This window comes from Leucopleurus acutus, assembly GCF_964270905.1.
Source record: "Leucopleurus acutus genome assembly, chromosome: 5".
NCBI lineage: Eukaryota > Metazoa > Chordata > Mammalia > Artiodactyla > Delphinidae > Leucopleurus > Leucopleurus acutus.
The window spans coordinates 128,139,334-128,160,979 of record NC_139147.1 but is presented as its reverse complement, the minus strand read 5'-3'; the positions used below and the strand labels follow the sequence as shown (position 1 = coordinate 128,160,979).

The following is a 21,646-nucleotide window of genomic DNA, read 5'->3' as shown; positions in this document are numbered from 1 at the left end:
GGGAGGGACTGGGACCAGAACTCATCTATCCACTGAGGGGAGCCAGGTGCTGGGCGGACCATTCATCCAGGAGAAATTACAGTAGCTGTTCGTCCAGGCAAGCATTGGGGCATAGGCTGTGAGAAAGGGTCGGTGTCTCCTCTGAAGCCATGCTGTTCCTGGCCCATGAAGAGGACATTTTGGAAAGGACGATTTGAGGGAATCCAAACATTTGGACAGTGGCATTGGAGACAGCTGTTAGCAGGGAGTGGGCTGCAGTTGGGTTGAGCACTGTGATACCAGGTAGACTCCTGGCCCTCTTCTCTTTCCCTAACACTTCCAGAAAGCCTTAAGTACCATCTACATGATGAGTACTCTCAAATTTGTATTTCTTGCTCAGCCTCCCTCTCTACAGCCCAAGCAGCTTAATCATCTGTGTCCAGCTGCCTAGTTCACACAATTCCCTTTAGAACTTTCACAGGTCCAAAATAGAGCTCTTGATTTACTCTCTAATTTCCCCTTCCCCATCTCTTCAACTCAGTGGTTGCACCATTCAACTAATGACTGAAACCTAAGAATCAGTCTTGAGTTCTCTCTGTGCCTCCCCATCCATGTCCAATCCCTCAGCTACTCCCATAGGTTTCTATAAAGTCTGTCCCTTTCTTCCCACCTCTGCTGTGCACCCACCCTGTTCTAAGCACCATTCTCTTTCACCTGGACTGTTACAGTGGCTTCCTAGTTAGTCTCCCTGGTTTCCTTTTGTCTTCTTACATCTATTCCCAACAACATCCAAAGTGATTGATCTTCTTACTTAACTACCTACCTATATTCCTTAAGCTTGCAGAAGCAATACATAATTATCATAAAAATCAAAACAAGACAGAGGAGAGGAAAGACTAACTCAGAACCTACAATTTCCTTGAAGCAAGGGTTGGTAAATTTTTCCTAAAGGGCCATATAGTAAATATTTTAGACTTTGCTGGCCAAGAGGCCAAATGAGTATATTATGCATATGATTATATAACCATTTAAAATGTAACCCTTTAAAAATGTATGAACACCACCTTTAGCCCATGGGCTGTAAGAAACCAGGTGACCTGCCAGATTTGGTACTTAGGTCATAGTTTACCGAGCCCTGTCCTGAAGCATCAGTTCCAGCAATTAGGTGTGCCTGCTTTCACACTCTCTTTGTTCAAAAATTTGAAAATTTTTATTTTATAAAAATGGGATCATACTATGCCTATTTCTCTGTGTCTTGTTTGTCTCTTGGGGATTCTTACAACAGGTTGCTGCTTTGAAAGTCTGTAAACATTCACACTCCATTAGGGATATACAGTGCCCATCTTCCAACATCCTCACCAGCATTGAAAGTAATCAATATTTTAAAATTGCTAATCCAAAGGTGAAAAATCATACCTCATTTTGTTTTAATTTGCATTTTCAACTGACTGCTGGAGATATTACTGTCTTTTTGCACAGTTACTGGGATTCATGTTTCTTCTTTTGTTAATTATCTGTACATGTATTTACCTATTTTTCTATTGGGCTATTTTCTTGTTTCTTAGAAATTTATAGGAATTCTTTTTATGTAAGAGATGTTAACCCTTTTTCGGCCATATATGATACAATTAGTTCCTTCACCTTTTTCTGTACAAAAAAATACAATTCTTTTTATTTATTCAAAAGAATACAATCGTCCTTTTGATAGTGTTTATGATATGCTTTGGCTTGCAAAAGTGGTTCATATTCATTTAGTCAAAAATATCGATCTTTTCCTCTATTAATTGGATTTTCTGGTTTATTCTTAAAGTTCTCAGGGTTATAAAATGCCTTTTGAAGTGGGTTGTCCTATATCTAAATAGTTAGTACACCTGAAATGTATTTATTTTTCCCAAGTTTTTAGTTTGAAAAATTTCAAGTGTACAGAGAACTTGATAGAATTTTGCAAAAGACAGCCATATTCTCACCACATAGATTCTAGAATTATTATCTTGCTATGTTTGCTTTATCATATAACTATTTAATCCATCCCTCTGTCTATTCATCACTCCATCCTATTTTGTTGATGCATTTCCAGATAAGTTGCAGATATTAGTACACATCACCCCTAAATCCTTCAGCATACACATCTTTAATAAGAGTTAAATATTTGTTTATAGTTCTTTCCTTAATTAGGGTAAAATTTGCATATAAAGAAGTGCACAAATCATAAGTGTACACTTACAGAGTTTTAACAAATGCATGCAACTGTGTGACCCAAAATCCTATCAAGACAAAGAACATTGTCATAATACCAGGAAGTTCCCTCATGTCCCTCCCCTGCCCCACACCCAGAGGCACCCACTGTTCTGATTTTTTTTCTACCATAGGTTTGTTTTGCCTGTTCTTGAACTTCACATAAGTGGAATCAGGATGTTCTTTGTGTCTGGCTGCTTTCTCTTAGCATTCTGTGTGTACGATTCATTCCTATTGTTGTGTGCAGAAGTAGTTTGTTCTTATTTACTGTAGCATTCCACTGTTTATTTATCCATTCTCTTGTTGATAGACACCAGGGCTATTCTCAAATATGTTTCTGAATATGTGTTAGGACGTATATTCTTACCCTGTTTTCATACAGGTGAATAGATAATTATACCAACACCATTTATTGAAGATATTTTCCATATGTTATTGAATCACATGTCATCCTTGTCATATGTTAAGTTCCTTACATAAACTATGTTTTGATTCTCAAATCTGCTCCATTAATCAACTTAAATTCTTATTCCCAACCATATTGTTCTAATTATAGTAACTTTATCAGAAGTTTTACTATATGATTACAGGAATTTTAACAAGAGTTTTACTGTTTGGATAAAGTAAGTTATTCTTCATTCTTCTTTTAATAAAAATTCTTGGCTCTTTTCAAATTTTTTTTTTTTTTCAATTTAAGATCACTCTGTCTGGTTCCAAACCATGCAGTGATACATGTACACTCACATATGGATTTTGAATGCAATTCTACTCTACATTTGGAAGGACTAACATTTTAATGACCCTGAGTCACCTAAATTATAATGTGAGTCAAACATACAATCTCTATCTGTCTTACATTGAAAGTTTCTTAAGTGAAATATTCTCCACATTACTTTCCTGCACACATTAGTTAGATCATTTGCTGTGATTTTGTGTTTCTTCTAAATGATGAAGTTTATAAACTAAACCTAACAGCTTTCAGGATCCTTCACATTTTATCATATTATTCTTCCATGTTTTGCCTTTTATTCAAAATAGAGAAAATTATCATATTTGCTGATTAAACTATTGATATTTCTAAAATTTCTAAATATGCAATTTATTCACATGAAAAATATTTATTGATCATCTGCTATGTGCCAATCCTGGGCTACAAGCTAGAGGCACAATTAGGATTGAAAAGAGGCAGCATTACTATTCTCACATTCGAATGAGGAAAAGGAAGATTAATCAGACACATACACAAATAAGTGCATAATTGCCAGTTGAGATAAGAGCCACTGTGTTCTGTGAGAGCATGAAGAAAATAATAAATAAGAAAAATAGCCTGACTAGATCTAGGGGAATTAAGGGCTGCCAGAGGAGGAGATGGTGCTCCAGCAGAGATTTGAAGAATAAGTCACCCAAATGAATGGGGCAGGTTAGAGCACTGAGAAACATAAGCAGCACATACAAAGGCTCTGTGTCAAGAGGGAAGGTGGAATTTTAGAGGAGCTGAGAGAGGACTCCTGTGCTTGGCATTTGGAGAAAGAAGGGAAAGTGACCAAGGAGGTCAGCAGTAGTTACATAGGACAGGGCCTCCTAGACGCTTGTGATGGAATTTACCTCCTTAGAGCAATGAGAATTCACTCAAGGGCTCTGTGTGGGGTGGGGGTGGGTGGTGGGAGGGGTGTACACAGATGCACACACATGACCCAAAAGTGATGAATTTGCATTTTAGAAAAATAACCTGGTTTTTCTCTTGCTTTTCCTTTCCAATATTTTCCCTCCCTTCTTTATAAACAAAACAAAAAAAAAAAACTTTCTTGGCTTTCTTCCTTCTTTCTTTCATCCAAAAGTCATTTGGCAAGCCCAGTCAAGGTAGATGTCCTGATCTAGAGAGGCAAGCCCTAGCAGGGATCAGGACCCACGGGTGAGGGGGCTGGAAGGCCAGCAGTATTGGAAGATTAGCTATAGACAGGGATATTGAGAAATATATTGGAGACAATGGGACCTTTTGGTAAAGGAGGTACAAATATGGAAAGCATGGAAGCTAGAATGAATTATGTGATGTTGAATTGGAATTGGAGGTATCTGTGAGACCTTGTGGTTTTCAATATATAAGGAGATAGAGAAATAAATAAGAGCTGAGAGTGCCTGTACACAGTGGTACCTGTGTAGCAAAAAGTACACCTGGCACTCATATCTTGGATTCTGTATTCTCTTCTATACTAAAAGCATCCAGGACTCATTAGAGAAATGGCCCCTTACAAGGGCCTGGGTAGAAGTATTAGATGATCCCAGTACATCTTTATGTGCCAGAAAGTACTCAAAGAATGATGGGAATATGTCAAAAGTACACAATACCCAGCTTAAAGGGCTTCAATGTCCAAATATAGTATAAAATGAACTTCAAAATATATACTGATGGTAACAGATTATAACCTATTGAATAAGATAGTAACTATGGAGTCCACACTGATATGAATATGAATGAGTAAATAAGAGAAGATAAAGCTTTTCCCAATAGTGGAAAGAATGGTGTTATTAGAAAAATCACTATTTGGTGACCATAAGATTAATAGTTAAGACACATGTTGATACATGGGGTGAAACGAGAGAGAATGGGGACTTTACATAGCCTCAAAGTATTTCCCCCCAAATATTAATAACATAAAGGGAGAAAGTAAGTTTACAGAGAAGTCTGGTAATACCATCTGAATCAAAGATTAGAGTTCACACCACCAGTAACAGACATTGTGTGCCACTGAGAGTATGCAGTGAAAGAACATAGCATTTCAGATACTCTGTTCAAAATGTATAACTTGGATCTTATCATGAGGAAAAATCAGACTAATTAAAATTGAGATACATTCTATTAAATGCCTAACCTATGATCTTAAAATTTCAAGGTCATGAAAGTTAAGCAGACTGCCAACTGTTCCAGATTGAAGGGCATTAGAGAGGCATGATAAGCAGGTGATATTTACATATGATCTCTAAGAGGACATTTCTGTGACAGTTGTTAAGAATTTGAATGGAGTATCTGGATGAGGAGTGTATAGGCATTCTTTGTAGTATTCTTGAAACTTTTCTAGACATTGAAACTTTCTCAGAATAAAATATTTTTAAAAAACATTTACCCTGGCTGAAGTGTAGAGGACAGATGGGGGAGGCAACAGTAGAAGCAAGATGGTCAGTGGAGTGAATGAAGCCCAGGGGGATCAGGGGAGAAACATGGAAAAGACTTGAGAGTGGGTGATGCTTAGAGGTGAGGGTAACAGAGGTCCAAAGATGACACCTGGTATCTGGACTGTGTCTCTGGATGGATGATGGTGCCATTCCCTGAGAATGGGGATTCTGGAAAGGAACTGGTTGGAGGAATTGAAGGATTGAGAGTAAATTGTGGGTTTAGTTTAAAGCAGTCTCTCAAATTTTGGTGAGTATCAGGTTTACCTGGAGAGCTAATAAGGAAAACAGAGGAACAGACTCATGAAGTTGAATAGAGTCTGGGCCTTGGCATTTTCACCAATATATCCCAGATGATTCTGTTACAAAATTTGTAAGACACTTGTTTAGAATATTTTGACTTTTATGTGCTGGTAGGATATCTAAGTAGAGCTGCTGAACAGGCAGCTGGAAATCTGGGTTTGGAGCATGGAGGAGAAGTCCAAATGACGATGTGTATTTAGGAGTCATCAGCATAAAGACAAGAATCAAAACAGGGGGTGTAAATGCACTTGACTTGGAAGAGATAGAGTGGGCAAAGGACCTCATTCTGAGCATGAAGAAGCCCAACATTGACCAATACAGATGTCTGTAAAGCAGGAAGCATGGATGTCCAACTGTCCCTTTCCTCCAGAGAGGCAATTACTAAGAATTTGCTGTAAATCCTACCCCCTCACTTTGCAGAGGAGGGATCGAGGCCCAGAGTGGTCAAATGAGTTACTCAGTCACATAGGTTGTCAGTGCAGCTTTGGCCCTTCAGTTCAGGTTTCCGGACTCTGAATCCAGTGCTTGGGACACCATGGCTTCCTCTCTGGCCCCACAGTGTGCCAGACTCCCTGCTCAACTTGGGTCATTTGTGATATCCCAGAAAGCCTATTTTTCTTTCTTTCCTTCCCCTTTTCTTCCCAAAAATCCAGCAAAGGATTGTCATCTTTGCCAATGGCTCTGCTGGCCTTTGGGCAATACACACAGAGGTCAGGCCATATTGCATTGCCCCCACCCCACCTTCAGGCAGAGGTGGGCCTCTGTTAACTTTAATTTATCTATTGATTTCTTTTCAGCTCTACTTCTTTACATTTTTTTTATGGTTACTCTAGGATTTATATATATAAACACAAATATAAATATAAATAGTGACTTTTTCTCTGTTTGCTTTCAAGATTTTCTCATTATCTTTGGTTTTTAGCTTGACTATGGTCAAGCTGGTCATACTTTTCTCCCCTAATTTATCTTGTTTGAGAACCTATCAGCTTCTTAAATCTGTAAATTTATGTCTTTTACTATTATTGGGGAATTTTTCAGCCACAATTCTTCAAATATTATTTCCTGTCCCCTTTTCCCTCCTTCTAGGACTACAATTACTTATGTGTAAAACTTGTGAAATTGTCCCACAGGTTCCTGAGGCTCTGTTCATTACTTTCCCCATTTTTTCTTCTCCCTTTCTCAGATCTATCTTTAATTTCATTGATTCTTTCATTTGCTATCTCCATTCTTCTAAGAAAAGTCCCTCAAGAGACTTTTTTTTTGATATTGTATATTTTAGCTCTATACTTTCTTATGAATCTTTCTTTTATACTTTCCAATTCTCAGCTGAGATGTCTTTTTTTTTAATTCATCATAAGCATATTTTTCTTTACCCTGTTGATCATAGCCATAATAGCTGCTCTTGTAAGTCTGGGTCATCCTGGGATTGGCATCTTTTTTTCCAATGAAAATGGATCACATTTCTCTGGCTCTTTGTACGTCTAGTAGTTTTGGATTACATGTGTTGTGAGTGTTGTATATGTGATGTAGAGACTCTGAATTCTATTACACTGATCCAAAGAATGTTGCTCTTTTTGATTTAGCAGGAAATTAACATGTTATACTCAACCTGCAGACTCTGTCATGTCTGCAGTGGGCAACAGCTCAGATTTCAGTTCCTGTGGTTTTCAATCTGTCTTATACTTGCATGGTTTAGGAGTCAGCCAGAGAACTGGCAAAAGTTTATACCCAGAATTTGGAATCCCATTTCCCTGGTTCTCTTGTGTCCAGGGATTCTTTCCCAACTCTCTAGCATCCCTGATTATCCAGGACTCCTTCACTTGGTTTCTCCAACCAGAAAGATGGTAGGTTTTTCTACTAGAGTTTTAGCCATTGGGTAGACAGCTGCCCCCAGGGCAAAACTGCAAAAAGTAAAACTCACCTCATGCTGCTCAGTTTCTGTAACCTTCAGGTAGCTTTTCCTTTCTTTTCTTTCTTCTTTCCTTTTCTCTTCTCTTGTACTTTTTTGTTATTTGCTGGAGAGTCTGTTTGTTAAAAGCATACTCCTCCACATCAAAAGTGGAACCTTCAGCTTATTACCATAATCAGCAGGTCTGTAAGACAGCTCTTAAGCCTGCTTTACTCTATCTTAAGTTCCTTATTCATGCAGTTCTTTCAAGATCTTTTAAACATCGTTGTCACCTTCTAATACATCTTGTTTTACTTTATAGGTGGAGACCTCAGTCGTAGCTATTAAAGTTTTCTAGTTTTTCCTACTAGGCCCTCAGTTTTCATCTCTTATTCTGTCTTAATTCTCCAACATGCTTCCCCCAGGTCTTCCTTCTCTCTTTTAAATTGCTATTTCTAGCCCCAAGAGCATTTCCTTCCCATCAGGCTCCTGGAATAATGAACAGATAGAATTTGCTCCTTTGTGCTTTTCTATGACTGGAATAAATCCACTAAAATAAGGAGGAGTTCTGTACTGCTCCTAACATTCCAGAGAGACAGATCAGTGAGCTGGGCTGGGCTCTAATACCTGTACAATTTATATAACTTTCTTTTTGGCAGGTGTATTTCTGAATACTGTTATGGGTGTTCAGAATAACATTTCTACGTGTCTTAGTCTGCTCAGGCTGCTCTAACAAAATATCATAGGCTACATGGCTTAAATAACAGACATTTCTTTCTCACAGTTCTGGAGAAACTGGAGGCTGGGAAGTCCAAGATCAATGTGCTGGCAAATTGAGTTCCTGGTTGGAGCCCTCTTACTGGCTTGCAGATGGTCGCCTTCTTGTTGGGTGCTTACACAGCAGAGAGAGATAGAGACAGAGAGAGAGGCAGAGACAGAAACAGAGAGAGCAACAGCTCTGGTCTCTTTTCCTCTTCCTGTAAAGACACTAATCCCATCACGGGGGCCCCACCCTCATGACCTCTTCTAAACCCAATTACCTCCCAAAAGGCCCAACCTCCAAACTGGGGGTTAGGGCTTCAACATATGAATTTTGAAAGGACACACTCATTCAATCCATAACACCGTGCTTGTGTTAAAGACCAGTGCTCAGTGTTTGACTTCACAGGTAACATTCTGGTTATTACTGGTCCTGTCTCCTGTTACCAAGGGAAAAAAAGGCACACATATCAGGGAAAGTGCCACATCTTTGTTTAACTCTGCATTTGGGGCTCACATACACATTCACAAAACTGATCTTAGCCCTTTCTCAGCTCACACTGGTGGAGAGAGCCCCAACAGGGTCCCACAAACCCTCTCTGAATGGCAGCTTTCTGCTGGTTAAGTCAAAAGCTCTGCTCCAGCATGCCTTGCTTTCTTTTCTGATCAGTAGGAAGAGGCCTCATCCGGTCCCTTTGTGAGCAAAATCTTTGCTTCTTCGTATTCAGCCAGGTTCCTTCTGCCAAAGTAGTGTTAACTTTCCCAGCCTTCAAAGCCCCAGGCTGTCTCTCTGAGAAGTCTCTGGCCTTGCCCGTGCCTTCCCTCAATGCTGCTCCCGGCAGACCTCCGTATTTTATCCTGAAGTGCACTCTGTCTTCAAGGCACCTCTGATCTCCCCCAGCCCCTTCCCCTTTGCTCCTCCTGACTCTCAGCCCTCCTGTCTCAGTCCCCGGCTCCTCCCACACCCAGTGTTTTTGCCCTTCTGAGGCTCCCTTCCTTCCAAGCCTGCCAGTGCCTCCCTCCTCTTTGCTTTCTCTGTTCTAATGTCTGCTGATGTTCCCTGCCTCCTCTGTCCCCCTCTGGGGAATCTCAGATAAAGCTGCTTCTTGGGCATCTGCCCCTCCTGGTGGGAAGCAGAAGCCATTTTCTCAGGCAATTCGCCAGCCGCTCCTTTTCCTGCCTTGATCTCCGTGCCTGCCCAGCTCTCCCTCACATACTGCCCTCACTTCCCTCAATGACTGCCTGGACCGGCTCCAGGAGAGCTCAGCTGGTCTTTCCTCTAGAAGCTGCCCCATCTGCATTAGACTCATTTCTTGAGCTGCCCCAGGGGCACTGGACACGGAAGGTCCACCCTCCCCATGGGACAAGGGTCAGACTGTCCTGCAAGGACATCTCTGTGAGCACCTGTCCCACTGGCTCGTCCTGAACCTTCCGGGGAAACCAGGCCTGCCCCGCACGTGCTCTACAGAGGTTCTTGTTCCCCTGTGATGAATTTCAGTCACCCTGTCACCATGGAGGCAGGACCCTGTCTCATCCTCTCCCATTATTCCCATGAATTATTGTCTCAGCTGCAGCCTCCAATTTCACCATATTTCTGGGAGGGAGCATCCATTCTAGCCACAATCGATTCCCTGCTGAAGTCTCCAGGGCCTTTCCTTTCACAAAAAAAATGACCTTTATTCCATGATATTATGCTGCCCATGTCTTCAACAATGTGGGCTGGGAAGGTGGCAAAATATCCCTTCTAGAAGTCTCTCCCACTCTGGGGTAGCAAAATACTTCTGTGGTAGGAAGATGCAGGATTTAGTTTCAAACTATGCTCTATAAATTTGGCCTTTGGTCTCCTCATCCATAAGATGGGATTTGGAAGAATTGTCAGATTCATATGACCCCCTGTGATAAACTGGAAACAACCCCTAATGCAGGTCCTGCCCTGGTCGCAGCGTCTGTGATTATTGTGGGTGCTGCCACCAGTGCATCCCGGGCTCTCAGAATCCATACCCCATGGCGACAGACACCCAGGTATACATTTTCAAGGCTAACTGATAAAAAAGATTGTGACTTTCCCTCTTCCTACTCACTCCAAAACAGAAAACAATAAAGCAGAGAGCTTCCAGAAGCCCAGGATATTTTGTGAATATTTTGATATTCACAAAGGAGAACAGGGCCCTCGTGACAGGATCCCCATGGAAGAATTTTGAAGAAGACTTCTCAGGAGAGAAAAGGGGAAAAGACAGTTAAGATTATTGTGTCTAGGGAATTCCCTGGTGGTCCAGTGGTTAAGATTCAGTGCTTTCACTGCAGTGGGTCGGGTTCGATCCCTGGACCGGGGAACTAAGATCCCACAAGCTGCAAGGCGCGGACAAAAAAAAAAAATAAAAGATTATTGTGTCCACTGAAACCCGTGGTTCTCACACTTCCCTGTGCCCCAGGATCCCCTGGAGTGCTAGGAAAGTGGAGGTTTCTGGGCCCTGCCCTCAGAGTTTCTGATCAGTAGGTCTAAGTAATATGCATTTCATACAAGAACCCAGATAATGCTGATACCACTAGTGCTGGACTGCACTTTTAGCATGACTGCATTGAAACTATTTTAGGGAGCATAAATTCACATCACAAACCTGCATTGCAAGAAAGGTCAGTTATTTTTCAAAAATCAAAGTAAATCTGACACTGAGTCCCCATCCTGTCAGACTAGAAAGGAAAATGTATTTTCAGGCATCCTGGAGCGTTTCCTCTCTCCCCAAGCCCGAGGGATTATGCAGGTCCTGGGGCCACACTGGGGCACCATGTCTTTGCAGGGACTAGAGCCCCTCCGCCTCTGGCCCAGCATCACCTGTGTCTGATGAGGCGGGGAGGGCACAGCGCCCATAGGTGTCCCCACCACAGAGCCCCAAACCAGCATCTGTCTCCAGGTCTTGGAACCTCCATCTGACCCTGCCACTTAGCTCCCCCAATAACCCATTTCTCAGAATCTGAATCCCCATCCTGCCCCATTCATCAGCTCTTTTGGAAAAAGAAAAAAAAAAAAAAAGCAAAGTTGATTAAATCAGCCCTGAAGATCCTGGGGTTGTTTTTGAGGAGCTGGGGACGTATTGATGATCATCCTCAGTCTTGAGGTTCTTCAGTGCCATAGCACCAAACACACATGAATCAACACCTCAGTCATTTTCATTGACATGGTTACCAGTGAAGTGGTTGCCCAGTAAACTGGAGTTCAACTCAGAGAGGGTATCTGGCATTGTGTTTGTCTACCCTCCATCTTCTATACGTAAATAAGGGCTTAAGGAAGGAAGGTGGTCCAGGGTGCCGGAAGGGCTCACCCATGTTTGGGATGGAGAATCTTTTTTCTCCAGGAACTTTTACTTGGGTGACTCAAAGAGGGGATCCACCGAGAAAAGACCAAGAGGGTCAAAGCCTCAGCCTTAGGGGCCCTCCCCCTTCCCCGTGCCAGGTCCTGAGCCCGACCTGCGCAGGAGAAGTGGGTGCCCCAGTCTGAGAACCCCTTTGCTTTGATACGTCTCGGAGGAGTGGCCGACCTGCATCCTTGTTCTCTGAACCAGCTGGGGACCGAGGGCAGAGCAGGGAGCGTAACCATCTCCCCGCCCAGGCTGCCCAGACTTTCTGTTCCACCAGGAGCCAGCAATGCTGTCCCTAGGCCTTGTGGGTGACAGATGGTTAGGGGGACTCTGTGATGAAGGTAGGAAGCCTCTGTGAACTTTCTTTAAAGCCTGTGGTGAGTGGCTCCCACCAGCATCACACACGTGGCATGCACGGGCATACACACAGGTACAGTGCAGTACACACACGTGGATACCCAAGCACAGAGACAGACAGAGAAACACACAGGCACCCGGGGCTACCTTGAGACAGGCACGTGACTTCCCAGTTGCTGTGGGGCAAGGGCTAGGCTTTTCCTTTCCTTACCACTGAGAAGTGAGTTCGACTGCTAGAGCACTGTTTTTTTGTTTTGTTTTGTTTTGTTTTTCTTATAATGTACTTAATGCTTAAAAGGTACAAAGAAAGCAGAACGTTATCTGAGATAATCCTTCCTGCAAGCCTTTGGGAAAAAGCCCCCTCTGTCTGCACTTTGCAGAAGTCGCTGCTGAGAAGGTTCATCCCTCTGCTTGATGGTTTGGGCTCAGGCTAGGAACTTGGTCCTTCCAAATGAGAAAGGTTTGCTGGCTTTCTGTCCAGTGACCCCAGGCCCAGTTTCACTTCTCCCTACCATTCTTGGCGATTTTTACGTTTAAATCATACTTCTCCTCCCGGTCTGATCCCTGGCTTCCCTCAGGAGGCCATTTTCAAATTGTGATTTCTCACTCTTCTTTCAGTCACTGAGCTAGGGTGACAGGTTCTCTCTTGGGTGGATGGGAAAGTTTAGAGGGATGAAGACAAGCAAAGAAAAGAGGGGAGCCCCTTTAACTGCAGCTGGAATAAAACCAAGGCCCAGTCCCCCAGACATTCTCCCCCAGCATTAATTAAGCTGAGGGCAGAATCACTCAAATTCCACTCCAGTCACCCCACTCTGCCGCTCACATCACTCTTCTTCAGGCAGCCCTGCCCTCCCCTTCCACCGATATCTCTCCCTGGATCACTTTGTCACCAGATGCTCAGTTAGGGATATCAAGCCCTGACTGAAACGCCCTTTTGAAAAAGACTCAGCATAATTATGATTAGTGAGGCCAGTGTATTATTAGCATGAGTGGGATCGGATGGGATTTCAGAGCCTGAGCTAGCTCGTACCCTGGTGACTGGCGCAAGATCAGGGTCAGTTTTCCCGGCCAGCACATCTCTCTGCTCTGAGTGTGGTGTGCGGGGTCAATCAGGCAAAGCCCTCCTCCCTGTGTGCCTGTCATCATGCAGGAGGGGCCAGCCACCTGCAGGAGCATGCAGGTGCATGCAATGCCTCTACCAGCCATTCTCAGCTAATGCATATTTATTAAGCACCTACTGTGTGCAAAGCCCAGCAATGAACAAAACAGACGCTTCCTGAGCTCTTTGAAGTTCCTTCCTAGCAAAAAAGATGGACATTAAACAGCTGATGCAATTAACTATGTAATTACAATTGTTAGGTGCTATAATTACAATTGTTAGGTGCCATGGAGAAGCATATATCAAGCATGTATTGCATACCCTGAGGAAGGAACATCTGGGCCGAAACTCAGAGGTGTTCATTAGGGCAAGAGTACAGCCAGGAATCCATGGGAAGAGTCCCAGAGCTGGAGGCAGACTCTGCTTCCTCAGCAAGGACAGGGCGTGGAGGAGAGGAGGGTGCTGGGGACACTTGTGCACAAGCACAGATTGGGGAGAAGCAGCTGCCCAGTGGAAAAGGCTTTCAAAAGAGAAGTTGCAGGAAATGGCGAGTAGAGATGAGTCAGGATCGTGGGGTAGGACTGTGTGAGCAGCCCACGTGGGCTCACAGTAGCTTTGCTCCAAGCTGTGAACTTCGAGGGCGGGGCGGGAGGGGGCTGTTGGCCAGGGGAGGTAGGAAAAGAGGAAGAACCGGAAATGAGACCCTGACCCAGGTCCTCAGGGAATAGGCCTGGGACCCCTGTGCAGACATGGAGGCTTGAACTGTGAGGGCACCTGGACTGAAGCACACCCAGCAGATGGTGGAGAGATTTTTACCTTCTCAGCTGAGGTCCCAAAGAGTCAGTCAAGAAGTCAGTGAACCAATCAATCACGGATCATTGATTCCTTGCAAGACCTCTGCTAGAGAAGGTCGTTATTTAATATGTTGATTGGCAGTAGTATCTGTAAATCACTCACTAAGATTTAAGCTCACTTTCCTGATTGGGTGCTTAGTAAATAAAAGTTTGGAGCCATGGCTTAGAGAAAAGAGAGATGGCTTTCAGCTGAGATGAGAGAAGGGGGTGGAGTAGATTCCCAGATGAATTGGAGGTGAACTAGGCAGTAAAACTGGGCACGTTAAAGGTACTCAGTAACCGTTTATAGGATGGATGGGTAAATGAATAAGGTTATAAGGGCTCAGAGGCTGAGGGTTTTCCAGAAAGAGGTAACATCAGGATGGAACAGGTCAGGAGGTCAGAAAGTAGTGTGCTTGCTGCTGCACTCCCAGCTTGTAAACAGGCTCATCTGGCTGGTTTTGGGAAGAGGGTGTACAGGCCAATAAAATCAAGGTGTGCTAGCCCTTGAAGGGCCCTGTTATCGGCTGCATCGTGTTCCCCCCAAAAAAGTTACTTGAAGTTCTAACCCCTGTATCTGTGAGTGTGACCTCATTTGGAAATAGGGTCTTTGCAGGTATAATTCAGGTTAAGATGAGGTGGATTAAGGTGGGCCCTAAATCCAATGACTGGTGTCCTTTTAAGAAGGAGATCCTGGAGTCTCTGCAAATCTCCCTCTAGTTCTGCGGGCCTCCTCTGCATCATTAGAGAAGTTGGTACCAGGGGGTGGAGGTGCTCATCCCCTGCACCTAGCTTAATAGGGCCTTAAAGACCTGATAGGGCTTGACCTGTGAGCCCTGCACAGGGCTGAGCCTCTTCACGAAAAGAGGCCTCTGGGTCTAGCAAATCTCTAGAAGGCAAGGTGTTTATCCAAGGAAGCGACACCAGGCTCTTCAATCCAGTCCTCCGAGAGCACACGGAAACAAAAGCGATTTTTTAAAGACCCCAGTAGCTCAAAACCAGCCCTATTGAGGCTGAGCATATTACACCTCCTCTGGGAAAGCTGAATTTAAAAATGTGAAGGCAGCCAAGAAAGTCTCTTCCAGTGTAGTTTACAGATCCAGAGGTAAAAGAAAGAGTCAGAGTGTAAGCAAGAGAGAAAGAGAGAGCAGAGTGAGGCAGGGGGAGAGCTGATCAAAGGCCCCTCTGCTCCCACTCCTTCTGCAGATACTCTAGCTGCTTGGGGCGGGCGGCGGGGGGGGGATATGCGGGGAGGACTTTAGAGGGGAAGGTTTTATTTTAATCCTCCCACAAAAGCATTCAAGTAAACCCTTTCCCTGTGAGAAAACGAGAGTATAAAACAGGAAGAGAAGATTCTCAGTGAAAAGATCCATGTAGACTTCTACTAATACTGCTCACTTAGAGAACACATGCCATCTGGGTACTTGATAAAAAGAAAAAAAAGGCATAAAGAAAAGTTCAAAGCCCATGGATTCAGCTTGTGAGTTGCAAGCTGCTCGCCTCTCCTCCTGGCAGATACTTTTTTGTCTTGGTCAGCAATGACTAGCTTTTCAAAGTGACCTGTCAGATCTTCGTTCCTTTCTTCTCTTGTTGGCCAAGGAGCTGAGCAGTGGGGAGAAGCGAGAGGAGGTGACCCAGGTGACAAGAGCAAGACTGACCTTCTATTCATTAACGTTCTGAGAATTTTCTATTGAAATACAAAGCCTCAGCCCACTTGTGCCTGGGCCTGACCCAGCAACTTCACATCTTGCTACTCCATGCCAGATGGGACAAGACACCTGCCTCGATCCATGCACAATTTTTTACTTCTTGTCTGTTAGAGGTGTATATTTTGGGAACATGCCCCAGGGCTCTGGCCCATGACTTAGCCAGGAGTGGCCATGGGACCTTGATTTTAGGCCCCATCATTTTTTAAAGCTTCTCCTTTGGAAGGGAATTTGGCATCCTCCAGGGATTGCAGAGGATGACAGAAAATCCAGGGAGGCTCCGTCTCCAGTTACCAAGCAATGTAAGTTCATACGCTTTTAAACCAACATCACTGATAAAACGCTATGAAGCAGCTTTGTAGTTAGATATTCTACCTGGAGAAATTAGAAGGGCAAAGGTTTTGTCAGGAAATGCTGTGGCAGGAGGGGGTAGAATGGGACGAAAGTTTGGGGCAAAAGCCTGGACAGGGAGAGGGGCTGGTTCCTTAGCATCACCTTAAGATAGTTTATGTTCCTCCTAAATTACTTTTTTTCCTATTACACAAGCTATAGCTCTATTATTCTAAAATAATGATTAGTATTCTACAATAGCTCTCTATTAGAAAATTATTTTAGTTAATAAGACATCATTTAGGGCTTCCCTGGTGGTGCAGTGGTTGAGAGTCCACCTGCCTATGCAGGGGACACGGGTTTGTGCCCCGATGCGGGGGGGGATCCCGCATGCCGCGGGGCGGCTGGGCCCGTGGGCCATGGCCGCTGGGCCTGCGTGTCCGGGGCCTGTGCTCCACGGTGGGAGAGGCCACAGCAGTGAGAGGCCCACATACCGCAAAAAAAAAAAAAAGACATCATTTAAAACCCATTATTCAATTTGTTGTTGTTTATTTGTATTGGCTTTTGATATGTATTATTCTACCAGTAATCATTATCTTCAATGACAAACACACTAAACTCATTATTTCCTTCCTTTATTTTTCAATGTTTTCATCACATTTCAAAAAATGTAGCAAACTCGGTCCAATAGCTCTAATGACAAACAATTCAATGCATAGAACTTCACAGTAGATAATTCTGAAGGGTGGTCCCCTCAGCATTTATAAGGACAAGGCTGGATTTTCAGCCAGAAAACATGACTTGAGTCCTGGCCAATTATTAACTTAGGGTGAAAGTCACTTTACCTCTCTGAGGCTCCATTCCATTATTTGTCAAATGGGAATAGGATATTATACTCGGTCTGTATCACATGACTATTGTAGAGATCGAAGGAAAAATATTGTATTGAAAGTGCTTTAATAAATTTCTGAAGTCCTGTAAAATGTAACAAAATAAAAGTTACTATAGGGCTTCCCTGGTGGTGCAGTGGTTGAGAGTCCACCTGCCGATGCAGGGGACGGGGGTTCGTGCCGCGGTCCAGGAAGATCCCACATGCCGCGGAGCGGCTGGCCCCGTGAGCCATGGCCACTGAGCCTGCGCGTCTGGAGCCTGTGCTCCGCAACGAGAGAGGCCACAACAGTGAGAGGCCCACATACCGCAAAAAAAAAAAAAAAAAGTTACTATAAAAGCTGATGCAATAGAATAAATTATTCTGGATCTTAGCGAAATACTTTTACCTGATTTGGGGGGAAAGATCTGTTCCAATACAGTTCCATTCAGTTAATAATGCAAGTGGTAGGATCTTGCTTTAAACTCTAACCAATGTAATATGAAGAGTACAAACTTGGATGGCAATGAGACTGAACTACAAACCCTGGCTCTGCTACTAATACATTATGTAAACCAGGTGAGATCTTTACTTTGTGAGCCTCAGTTTTCTAACCTGTAAAACAGGGATAAGAACCTACCTCTTAGTATGACTGTGAAAATTAGGTGATATTAAATATGTCAAGTGCCCAGCAGAGCAGCTGGCACCCAGTGGATCCTTGATAAATGTCCATTTGCTCTAGCCGTCTCTGAGATTCCTCATAAAAATGGGAATGGAAATAGAGCCTGTTCTCTTACAGTGCCTACTTCTTCAAGGTGAACTCACTCAATATGTGGTTGATAAATTGGGGAACGACATTGGTATAATGGTTCTCATATAACCTTTTTCTGGGATATTTATGTCCCAAAGCAATAAGGGGCAAGATTTCTTACAATTAAAGAGAAAGCCTTAGCATCATAAGAAGACCTTAAGGAAAAAGTTGGAATTGACAGAAAAGCCTTTCTTTAGTGCAAGTAGTGGCTAGTTTAGTGGTTTCTAGAACCACTATATTTTCCACTCTGTTACCTGGTAAAGCTGAGATAAAAAATTGAGGAGACTATGAAAGCATGTTCTTTATGTTAAATTATAATTTTTTGGACAAAGAAGTCTATACTCTGGGTCAGATTTTTAATTTTAATGAATCTGATCTCTGTGAGATGGGAATACCGCCCCCTCTGACCCCCACCCAGGACATATTTCTCCAAGGAGGAAGCACAAAATCCAGGGTTTTAGTTGCAAATGATTGACTGACTTACGTAAAGGCAGGTTTTAATTTACCTGTGTTGCTATTTTTATTAGGATTGTTGTGTTTTTGTTACATTTTGAGTGGTCTTCTCCAAATGCAATTTTGTCCCTTAGTCTCTGTTATTTTATTGTGCAATTTTGCAGAATGTGAGGTTTTTAAAATATATAGCATTATAGCAGAAAGCCTGTATTAGGAAATTAGAGTCCATTCAGTCACCTACAGGAAGCATATGCTCCATTTAGGTATAATAAATAGTTGAACCATCACTAGGCCTAACCATTTGAGAAAGGGAATATTTTTAGAATTTTTAATAAGATCAAAATGAAAGCAATTATGTTAGAATATATATGTGAGTCAAAGGAAAGGAAAAAATGTGAGTCACTAGAATGCCTTTCAACTCATGTGATTGATAACGTCAGCTTCACATCCTAGAGTTTATAGGAACTGGGTCAGGGCCCTGCTGGGGTGATGGGGAAACCTAGCCAGGCTCCAGACCACCACCCGGCTTCAATCACAGAAGCTCCTCTCTTCTCTGTTTTAGATTGAACTTACACTGAGGTTTCCTTTCAGACAAGGGTTTTTGAAGACTATAAGTCATTAAATGTGATGACAATGGGTCATTTGCGGTCAATATTTCTGTCCCACCAATTGTCCTTTATCCAGGCCTAGAAGAGACTCTACAGATCATGACCAATGTTGGTCTTTAAGGAAGATTCAGAAAAATTTTATTACATTTCAAGAACTTCAAAGCTAGGATATTGTCCATATTGCACTTTCTTCACTGCCTGCATTTGAAGTTATGGTAAAAATGCTTTCCAAAAAAAAAATGCTTGGGGCACTCCTCTCCTCACTGGCTTCTCTGTAAGAACAACTTCAAAAGGAAATGCCATTGCTTGGTCAGAGAATTCCTTTAGATACCTGATCATTTGAAAAGGAGATTTTTAAGAACTTTTTATTTGGATAAAATTTCCCCCCCAAATTTTAATGAAGACATCTACACTATGGTAAGATTTTTAATTTTGTCCAAACCAACCTCTAGGAGGAGTGACTGCCTTCCAGGACCTGCGGTCCAGGGTCTAGTAATCCTCATGTCTCTTCAGTCTCCTTCAGCCTGGAATATTTCCACTGTCTTTCTTTGTCTTTGATGACATTCACATTTTTTTTTTAAGAGTACATTTTTTTTTCATTAATAGAACATTCTTCCTTTGAGGTTTTCTGGTATTCTTCATAATTAGATTCAGGTTCTACATTCTTGGCCACAGTCTTACATTAAGTGATATGTGTCCTTCCTAAGGTATCATATCTCAAGACACAGGATGTCCATATGCCCCCTCAATGGACGTACTGATCTTGATCACCCAATCAAGGTTTGCTCCAACTTCTCCAATGTATATTTACACGTAATATATATTACATATTGTTTTCTCTTGTAACTGATAAGCAGTCTCTGGGAAGACAGTTAGGCTATGTAAATATCCTGTTCTTCATCAAAATCCCTCCTCCCCCTTCCCCAGTTTTAGCATCCACTGATGATTCTTATCTGAACCAGTCAGTACTACATGGCTGCCAAATGACCTTTTCCAACTCCAGCCAGCAGGCCAGCACTCGTCATTGACAAGAGAATATTTTGGATAGTAGTTCCATAACCCAATAAAATGTTTTTTTGTCTTGCTTGGAAATTCAACCTAATAACATTCTGAAGATCACACTCTCAATGATTTTTATCTGAGAACTTTTGGAATGACCTTTGGCTAAAAACATTAAGATTCTCATCTGTCCCCAGGTTGCCAATCCCTGTTTTAGGTTATGACCTTTCAGACTGGTCTTGTCCCATCACTGTGCCCACACCTTTGATCTAAATAGTCTGATTTACTTGAAGGGAGGTCAGATGAGGAAGTTAGGCAGACAAGCTCCAATCTGTCGCACAAATATGCTGGCTCATTAATTCCTGGTTCTCTGCCTCGTGGCTGCTCTGCTCCAGAGCTAGGATGCCCTGCCCTCTACCTCCTTGTGTCCTAACCTCACCCATCCTTTGCCACAGGTAGTAAAATACAAACCTGGAGGGCTCAGAAATGTGAAAGTCTGAGAGGCCTCAAGAGATATTGAAATGTTCCTACAGGATATAGAGCCACTGGGAGGCTCTCCAGCAAGCCCAGAGGAGCAGTCTCTGCTTACTACGTGCAGAGGCCACAGATCTTGGGAAGTTGTGAGAGCTTCTCTTGACTTGTGGTTGAGGATTATCACCTGAAACTTTTAGGCTATAAAACACTGGGTTCCCAGGCCTTAGGAGACCATGGATCTGGTGGAAATGGGAATTATTTTGGAGGGGCTCACAGTTCACCAGCCCCAGATAAAATGGGTTCTGAACTCTCTGAAGAGAGAGTCTTAGACTTCAGCAGGGGATGCTTCCATGACTCTCACAATTCCAGAAAATTCTGGAACAGAGGCCTGGCAGTTCTAGACAGAGCTTCAAGGCTATGGTGAGATTAGGAAGGCCCGAGTGAGCGGGGCTGGTGATAACAGCCACTAAGTGCCACAGCAAAAAAGTCACGTTCAGTGTTGGAGGAGCAGACACTGATGGGTCTCTCCTTCCCACTGTGAAGAACCCAGCTGCCTTTGGGACCACCATATGGTCAGCCCATCTCTGGGCTCCCATGGGCCCAAGCAGGTCAGGCAGGGAGGCAGACCAGGGGTTTAGACCCACCAAGTCTGGGAATGCAGGGGGATCTCCAGGAGTTGGTTTTTCTAAAGAATGGGAAAACAGCATAAATTCTAAAGTAGATCAGAAAATAGATTAGTCAAGAGAAGGAACAGATAAGATGCAAGCAACATTGGCTAAAGTCTAAATCAAGCTGGTGTCCCAGTACACCCCAAGCAAGTTCTGTAGTGCAGGCCGAGGTAGGACAACGGAATCCGAGGCCAAAAGAATGAGAGGTTGGGAACAACCTTGGGCAGCTCAGCCTACGGTCCAGCCCCCGCCGTGCTCTCAATGCTGCTCGTACAGCCTGTACCAGCTTTCACATCAGTGCCCTTGTCCAGGCTGTTCAGTGGCTCTTCAAAGCCTCTGCCACATGCCTCGTGGTGTCACCCAGCCCTGCATCCTTCTCTCCCAGCAGCTGGTTTGGCTTCCTCTTTCATCACAGCATCCCCGAGCTTTCGTGTGCTGCACAGTAAGTGTTCGTGGAGTGAATTAAGAAATTAATTAATGAGTGACACACATATGCCTGGAGATCTGAGGTACCAAGCAGGAGACTGGTCAGTCTTGACTAGAGCAGAAGCCTGTGTACCCAGGGAGAGAGATGGCTGTCCCAAGACAGCTGGGCTCTACACAGGGGGAAGAAGATACCCTTCAGTTCCTGCTCTTCCAGGCTGGACTTGACGCTTCCCCAGAGGCTCTTAGTGGCTGTTATCACTGGCCCCCCTCACCAGACTTACGCCTGTCATAACCCCCACTCCCTCCCCCCACATCTGGGGAGGGCT

At 43.4% G+C, this 21,646-nt stretch overlaps 1 protein-coding gene across 2 annotated transcripts in view; it reads left to right on the top strand.

The window, feature by feature from the left end:
- EPHB1 (EPH receptor B1) overlaps nt 1-21,646 on the top strand; it is a gene marked incomplete at both ends in the record, with an annotated part of 425,673 nt that overhangs the window by 379,981 nt on the left and 24,046 nt on the right. The window lies entirely within an intron of this gene.